The sequence below is a fragment of the Bufo bufo genome, chromosome 2 (genome assembly GCF_905171765.1).
Source record: "Bufo bufo chromosome 2, aBufBuf1.1, whole genome shotgun sequence".
Classification (NCBI taxonomy): domain Eukaryota; kingdom Metazoa; phylum Chordata; class Amphibia; order Anura; family Bufonidae; genus Bufo; species Bufo bufo.
The window spans coordinates 92,263,955-92,273,225 of NC_053390.1; positions in this window are offsets into that span (position 1 = coordinate 92,263,955).

Below are 9,271 nucleotides of genomic sequence, written 5' to 3' on the forward strand. Positions count from 1 at the left end.
TACACAACACTGAGAGTAGAAGGTTCAGTGACAGGAGTGGTCGGATTTTAACCCCTTGAGGAGCAGAAAAGGTTTCTTTGATTTTGTTTGTTTTTTGCCTCTCAGCAATATTAGGCAGAGTGTGGAGCTGTCATACTTTTAGGGTATGTTCACACAGAGTTTTTTTTACATATATTTTTGCGTGGATTCCACGCTCAGAAAACTGCACCGAAAACGCTTAAATTTTTATCTCCATAGGATTCATATGGCGCTTTCTTTTCCGCCTGTTGGTTTAAAAATCACTCCGTGGAAAAAAGAAGTGAGGTCCATTCTTGATGCGGATTCTACGTCCAGAGTTCCCGTTGAAATGGGCAGGATGAAAAACCGCATCAAAAACCATGTGAAAACTGGGTCGGAATTAAAACCTAATTCTAAAAAGACAGGGAATCCTGTCAATTGGTACTACGGACTCTGTGGCGTCTTTCCCCATTTTTCAAAATGTAATTGTAATTTATTGCAATAACAAATATCTAAAAATAAAAATTCCTCATAATAAAAATAATTTAACAAAAACAAATCAAAATAGCAAATTCGCCATTTTATCATTTCAGCTCCAAAAGCAAAAAGTCTTACGGACTCCTTCAATAAAATCTACAGATCACCCCACAAAAAAATAAGCCCTCACACAGCTCCATAGTCGTAAATATAAAAGTTCTGGCTGTAAGAAAATGACACTAAAAAGAAAAAAGAATTTCCAAAGTTTTTTAATTTTTTATTTTTTTAGCATTAAAGGCTATGAACACCTTAGGGGACAATTGTTTTATTATTGTATTATACTCATTTTAAGCTAAAAATATTTTTTTATAATTGCTCTTTATTAACAATATGGAGCCCTTTTTTTGTACAGAGCTGAGATGCTCTAGTAGCAGCCTCTGGATATTTTTTGTCTTTTCCGTCATCTGAGGAGCTGACGGCCTCCTTATCTCGGCTCTCTAAAATTATAAACGCTCATTATAGCTCACTCCTTATCTTACTGATAAGAATGTGGCTTAAGTAAGTGTTTATGACCACTCAGTAGTTTAGAAATAAAGTTTATTAGATGATGCCCAAAGTGAAAGTGCCAATCACACAGTTAGAAAAACAGTTAACCCTTTGTGACAGAATGTCTCAATATTTTTTTATTAAAAGCCAATTGAAAATATGATTTTTAGCCAAAAATAGGTTAATTGCAATCATAAAAAAAATTGCCTCCAAAGGTGTACATAACCTTTAAATCACAAGAAAAAGTATGTAAATGTGGTCTCTCTGTAATGACACTGATCTGGAGAATGAAAGACACAGGTCAGTTTTACTGTATATGGAACGCTGTAAAAACCCATAAAACTGTGGTGGAATTGCATTTTCTTTCTAATATTTGGAAGCTTTTCCAGCTTTCCACTGCATCGTAGGCAATATTAAATGGTGCCTTTAGAAAGTACAACTTAGGCCTCTTTCACACGACCGTATGGCTTTTTCAGTGTTTTGCGGTCCGTTTTTCACAGATGCGTTGTTCCGTTTTTTGTTTCCGTTCCGTTTTTCCGTATGGCATATACAGTATACAGTAATTACATAGAAAAAATTGGGCTGGCCATCAAATTTTCAATAGATGGTTCCGCAAAAACGGAACGGATACGGTGTTCCGTTTTTTTTTGTGGACCCTTTGACTTGAATGGAGCCACGGAACGTGATTTGCGGGCAATAATAGGACATGTTCTATCTTTCAACGGAACGGAAATACGGAATGCATACGGAGTACATTCCGTTTTTTTGCGGAACCATTGAAATGAATGGTTCCGTATACGGAACGCAAAAAAAACGGCACGTAAACGGGGGAAAAAAACGGTCGTGTGAAAGAGGCCTTATCCTGCAAAAAAAATAAACCTTTGCGCGGCAATGTAAACGGAAAAATAAAAAAGTTATGGCTCCAGGAACGCCGGGATTGAAAAACAGAAATGCAAAAATGGAAACTGACCAGGTCCTGAAAGGTTAATAAATAAAAAAAAATGTTGTCAGAAATTTGGGGCTTTGCATGCTGCATTCCCTGAGAGTGATTCTCAATACATACTGGGGAATTGGTGGTGCAGGGGAACCTATAATAAGCTTTGCTATGGAGCCCTATGACATCTGTGCAGGCCCCTGTCTATCTGCCTGCGCGTCCACTGATTTTCCAAGACACTCATTTATTTCTGTGAGAGGATTTATCGTACTACAAATGGCACCAGTGGTGATATTGCAAATTTAAATAGAGCAGGGGGATAGGCTGCTAAATTAAAAGGGATTGGGAAAAGCTATGACATCCCTCTGTAAATGACAGAATGTCACAAAGAGGCCTCGTTCTGCAGGACCAATTTAATCTGCACATTAGACGGATGACAATTTCTTTCGGTGGGCGCTGTGTAATGTTCCATCTTGCAAGGGTGATGGTAAAAGAACCTTGATCCCATCTGAGGTAACTTCCTCCAGGACGGACAGCGGCGAGTACATTTTGATCATGCACCAGTGTGAAGGTACGAGACGCACCAGGCAGGCAGGTTGACATGAACTATTCTTCATCTGCTTTTTTTAGATTCGCCCAACATAAATCCATCTAATTGACCTGAGGGCCAACCATGTAGGCTGTAAACACTAGGAGAAGATTGACTGTGAGTCACCTCATCCATGTAATAGCACACAGACCAGACTCGGAAATGGATTGGCTCTTTTATGAATCTTGCATTTTTTTTTCAAGCTTAGATCATTTTTATTTAAAAAAATATATATACAGTACAGACCAAAAGTTTGGACACACCTTCTCATTCAAAGAGTTTTCTTTATTTTCATGACTATGAAGGCATCAAAACTATGAATTAACACATGTGGAATTATATACATAACAAACAAGTGTGAAACAACTGAAAATATGTCATATTCTAGGTTCTTCAAAGTAGCCACATTTTGCTTGGATTACTGCTTTGCGCACTCTTGGCGTTCTCTTGATGAGCTTCAAGAGGTAGTCCCCTGAAATGGTTTTCCAACAGTCTTGAAGGAGTTCCCAGAGATGCTTAGCACTTGTTAGCCCCTTTGCCTTCACTCTGCGGCCCAGCTCACCCCAAACCATCTCGATTGGGTTCAGGTCCGGTGACTGTGGAGGCCCGGTCATCTGGCGCAGCACCCCATCACTCTCCTTCATGGTCAAATAGCCCTTACTTTCAAAGTTTTCCCAATTTTTCGGCTGACTGACTGACCTTCATTTCTTAAAGTAATGATGGCCACTCGTTTTTTTTTACTAAGCTGCTTTTTTCTTGCCATAATACAAATTCTAACAGTCTATTCAGTAGGACTATCAGCTGTGTATCCACCTGACTTCTCCTCAACGCAACTGATGGTCCCAACCCCATTTATAAGGCAAGAAATTCCTGACAGGGCACACCTGTGAAGTGAAAACCATTTCAGGGGACTACCTCTTGAAGCTCATCAAGAGAATGCCAAGAGTGTGCAAAGCAGTAATCAAAGCAAAAGGTGGCTACTTTGAAGAACCTAGAATATGACAGATTTTCAGTTGTTTCACACTTGTTTGTTATGTATATAATTCCACATGTGTTAATTTATAGTTTTGATGCCTTCAGTGTGAATCTACAATTTTCATAGTCATGAAAATAAAGAAAACTCTTTGAATGAGAAGGTGTGTCCAAACTTTTGGTCTGTACTGTATATATATATATGGTACACAACAAAAAAAAAGAAAAACAACCAAAAAACGCCCCTTTCCCAATCCCAGCTCCTCACGGACAAGAAAAAGCAATGACGAGGAGTGCAGTACATTCTCAGGAAAATACACAATCTGCCAAATAAAAATGCAAGGGTTGTTCAATAAGTAAAATACCTGAATATGAAAACTAAATTTTCTGAGAAAATTGAATTTACTACTTTTCAGTCTAATCCCCCTTGATATCAACACACCTATTCCACTTCGCCTCCAGTGATTGGAATGCCCTCAAAATAGGAGACTTCTTGCTGCGGCAGGAACCCGTTACCACCTCTTTGACTGCGTTATCATCAGGAAATCGTTGCCCACGCAGAATCAGCTGTTTGAAGGGGCCTCTGCGCTCCATGGGCACCAATGCCTCTTCCTAGGCCAGTGACGTCACATTCATTGGTCACGTGGCATAGGCGCAGCTCAGTCCCATTCAAGTGCATGAGCCTAAGCAGCAATGCATGTACCAAAAACGGCCACAACAGCATTTTGCTTGGTAAGCTGCAAAGAAGCAGTTTTACGGCAGTAACTAAGGGGCCTTAGGCTAGACTGCCACATTTTTACAGCGGGCTAGTTTAAATACTGCAAGGGTCTATTGTGCAGCAGAGAGCAGGGGCTAGGCTCTAATACGAGAGCCAGGCTCTTGCCCTAATGGTCCAAACCTGCTCAAGCGCCAATCCCCTTAGATGCCATGGTCAATAGTAACCACGGCATCTAAGTGGTTTAGAGGTAGAGAGCTCCCTCTGTCTCCCATCGGCACCCTGCAAATTAAATCACAGGGTGTCAGTGTCCTAATGAAGGCTCCAGGCCTGCCTGCAGTGTATGTGTGTATGCCTAGCAGCTGCACCTCTCTGGCACAGCCTCCTTGTGTCTGCCAGTCAAGTATTGACAGTATAATACACTGTAATGCATAAGCAGTACAGTGTTTTATAAAGGAGATCAAAAGATTGCTTGTTTAAATCCCCTTGTGGAACTAGTAAATGGTTAAATAAAGTAAAAAAAAAAAAAAAACACACCTTTTTTCCATTAAATAAAATCCCCTCCACATATTTGGTATTGCCGCATCTGCAATGACATGTGCTACACAGTTATCATGTAATTTATCCTGTATGGTGAAGCTCTCAAAAAAATGAAACAAAAAACAATGCCATAATTGTATTTTTTGCATATTCACCACAAAAAAAAAAAAGAAATAAAAAGTGATCAAATTGTGTTATGCACCCCGAAATTAAACCAATGCAAAGTACAAGTTGCCCTGGAAAAATCAAGCCCTCATGCTGCTCCGTAGAAAATAAAAAGGGTTTTTATTGTGCAAAAGTGGGAAAACATAAAATCTATGGGGGAAATTTCAAAAAAAGTGGTGTAAAGGAAAACTTAGTTGCCCATAGCAACCTATCAGAGTTCACCTTTCATTTTTCAGAGCTCATTTGCAAAATGAAAGGTGGAATCTGATAGGTTGCTATGGGCAACTAAGACAATTTTCCTTTACACCACTTTTGATAAATCTCCCCCTATAAGTACTGTATCTGGTGTCACTGTAATCATACTGATCCAGAGAGTAAAGTTATCATGTTATTCATGCCGAAAAATCAACATTAAAACATTAAACATTTAAAATTTAAAAAATCAGTGGCAGTATTATTTTTTTCATCCCCTCTAGAAAAAGTTAATAAAAGTTACTCAGTAAGCTATGTGTACCCCAATATGGTGCCATTAACTTGTCCTGCAAAACAGAAGCCCTCATAAGACTACATCAAAGTGAAAATAAAAAAGTCATAGCTCTTGGAATGTAACGAAAAAATGAAAAAACAAAGAACAAAAAAAAAATAACTCCTAGTCACTAAGTTCCAAAACAGGCTGATCACTAAGGGGTTAACAAATATTTGAAACCCAAGAACAGCCCTCTAAGCATTCTCCTTTCCCCAAAAAAAACTCTGGAGTATTTTTCCATGTAAAACGCTCTAGCCATGCTCAGTTGTGTCCATCTATCTAAATATTTGCATAGTTTTGACAGAGACAGTAATATTTTATCGTAGCATTGCCAAATTCTCCTCCCCATGCAGGCTTCTTTGTCTTAGAAACCATGGAGATCTCTCTAGTTAAAGGCACTTATTTGTGACTAAATTATTCATACCAGCATCGCTGTGGAAGGAAAGCGAACGTCCCTAGCATTATGTCTTCCAGTTTGGAAATATTCTTACTATTACTACTAGACACAGATGTAGTATGTGACTCATGGCATCTATTTCCTCAAAAGACTCGGCCTCTTGCCCTATTCCTTCCCAATGCACTCACATCCTATAGATCAACCCCTCCTTCTGTCCACATCCTTAATTATACCTATATATCTTCTTCCCGTTTACACATGCACTCAGGGTAGAATTACCAAATGACAAGACCTACCAAAGGTGAGCTACAAAGAATAATTAACTGGTATTTTACAAACACTGGCCACAGGATGATTGCCGTCCCCCCAGCAAGCTTGCCATTTTCTTGGATATTTAGCGTGGATTAGTTAAAGGTCAAACGTTATTATTTAGATGTTGTTCGTGTTTTCGTCTGGAAGAAAGGAACATTTAATGATTTGTACTGAGTAGATAGCATGATACATGAGATATTATATAATCTCATTCTATTCATGGGTAAATTTACCAGAATAACTGATTTGAATTTGGATAAGTGATCGGAATAGCCTCTGTAGATATGTGTCCGTCTTTACCGTGGTCCTTTTCAGACATTTTGCATCATGGCTATCATTCTGCTTCAATTGAAGATCAAATCACAAGAGTCACCAGGATATCCAGAAGTCAACTTCTCCAATACAAGGAAAAAGAAGAGAACTACTGACTAGTGTTGAGCGAAGCATTCAAAGTGGAATTCGATCCAAAGTTTAGGAAAACTTTGCAATGGATCCGAATTTCCTCGCGATTCGTGGTAATTAATTTAGTTTTTCCTAAAATGGCGGCTGCACGTGTTACAAAGTGAAAGTAAAAAGCCTGGGAACAGGAGATCATCCGTAATGCTGTGCAGCCAACAATCCGCAGGTAGCCATCCCCTGTGATGTCACAGCCCTATAAAACCCTCATCCCTCGTGGTCTCTGCCATTGTCCTGTGAGCTGAGCATAGGGAGAGACGTGAAAAGCGCTCATGCGCTAGGGACCGTGTTGCTGAAAATTATTAATAGAAGAATATTGGATAGGGAGACTGCAGGGAGAATACAGAAGGGGACGAGAATAAGGGGCAGTAACGTAATGTAAAAAACTAAGGTTTATTAGAATTAATTAAGATCCCTAATGGGGAAGACAAGCCCCTACCAGACAAACAAGACAGACAACGTTATGGGGCCCAAGGGTGAGTCCCCAAAGGATAGGTCACTCAAGCAGAGCTGGCCAACAGTAAACACAAAAAATAGGTCTTTGGCAGATGCCGTGGACCTTAATTATGCCAAAAGGCAGGATACAGGGTGGATCTTACCGGTATGCAAGTCAGGACAGGTATAGTCCAAAACACAGGGGGTGGAGGAGCTTCTCGTGTTCTGAAGAGCGTCCTCTGGTGGGTGATACCTGGGTTCCAAGGGGCTGCAGGGAAAGCCTATCCCTGTTGATGCCCTACTTGGCCTGTGAGTCCCTATGGTATCAGCCTAACACGTGGTCCTGTCCCCGAAAGGGGTGGCCACGTCCGGAACCTAACCCTATTAAATCACCCTAGATAGCCCTGAAGGAACAAAGAGGTGGTCCTGATGGTAATCAGGGTGACCAGGGTGGGGTGGAAGAAATGGGTATAAAAGACCCGATATATATATCTTTTACACCCATTTCTTCCACCCCACCCTGGTCACCCCGATTACCATCAGGACCACCTCTTTGTTCCTTCAGGGCTATCTAGGGTGAATTAATAGGGTTAGGTTCCGGATGTGGCCAACCCTTGCGGGGACAGGACCACGTGTTAGGCTGATACCATAGGGACTCACAGGCCAAGTAGGGCATCAACAGGGATAGGCTTTCCCTGCAGCCCCTTGGAACCCAGGTATCACCCACCAGAGGACGCTCTTCAGAACACGAGAAGCTCCTCCACCCCCTGTGTTTTGGACTATACCTGTCCTGACTGGCATACCGGTAAGATCCACCCTGTATCCTGCCTTTTGGCATAATTAAGGTCCACGGCATCCGCCAAAGACCTATTTTTTGTGTTTATGGTTGGCCAGCTCTGCTTGAGTGACCTATCCTTTGGGGACTCACCCTTGGGCCCCATAACGTTGTCTGTCTTGTTTGTCTGGTAGGGGCTTGTCTTCCCCATTAGGGATCTTAATTAATTCTAATAAACCTTAGTTTTTTACATTACGTTACTGCCCCTTATTCTCGTCCACATTCTCTGTTACAGAGCAGTACATTACGGAGAGGGGCCCTTGCACCCTCTCCCCCCAGGGACCACCCATATATTTTTTTCGTAGAATACAGAGGGGGTGCAGGGGGACTTATTCTGTGTCAGTTTTATTTATTCCTACATTTACTTATTCCTACATCAGCATCATGTAATTCCATACCAATAAGATGAAAGCCTTTATTACTTCGGTGACAGCGTGCCAACCAATACCATCCAGTCTGCACCCCTTAGTGGGGTCAGATCGTAATAATGACCATCCTCATCTTTTTCTGGCTTTACTTCTTCCAAATCATCCTTCAAAGTCTCCTTGTCCTAGGAAACAGTAATATGCAAAATAACTGTGGAGCCCCAGTTATGGGTCTTCAACACAGTGAAAGCCAGATATCCCTCAAAGGAAGGAAAACCAAGCAAAGGGGTGTCCCGATTACAGAGATCACCAAATCCACCATATTAAGTGGCCCCTATGTCAAGATCCCGCTCTTTTACAAGCTTTAAGGATGTGACAGGGAAAACCTAAGCCAGTTATTCATCCACAGCCAGCTGTTTCAGGGTTCTGCCCCTCATCAGTGTGGAGTAGGATTCTGGCTAACCGGGAGCAATGCCTTGGAGACTACTCAAACCAAATAATAGCTGATCTTAAGGAGACCAGCTACAGAAAACACTGTGGAGCCTCATTTAAAGAGGACCTTTCACTAGAATAAAAAATCTAAACTAACTATACAGACATGGAGAGCGGCGCCCAGGGATCCCCCTGCACTTACTATTATCCCTGGGCGCCGCTCTTCATGTCTGTATAGTTAGTTTAGATTTTTTATTCTAGAGAAAACCTTTAATTTATACATTTATATCTTAGTTTTTTTCCACTTCCTGTGAATACCCATCGGTACAGGGAGGAGGGGTTATCAGTGACTGACAGCTATCTTTCTATGTACACCTATACACACAATACCATCAACACTGATAACACATCCTCCCTGTACCGATAACTGTTCACAGTAGGTGGAAAAAGCAGAGATAAAAATGTATAAATTCCAGGTTTTACTGGATCTTCTCATACAAAATATATATCAATCTGCTCCATTCCTCCTGCTCTATAACAAGATGCCTTCAGATTGCATTTGGTGTTGACAGGTCCTC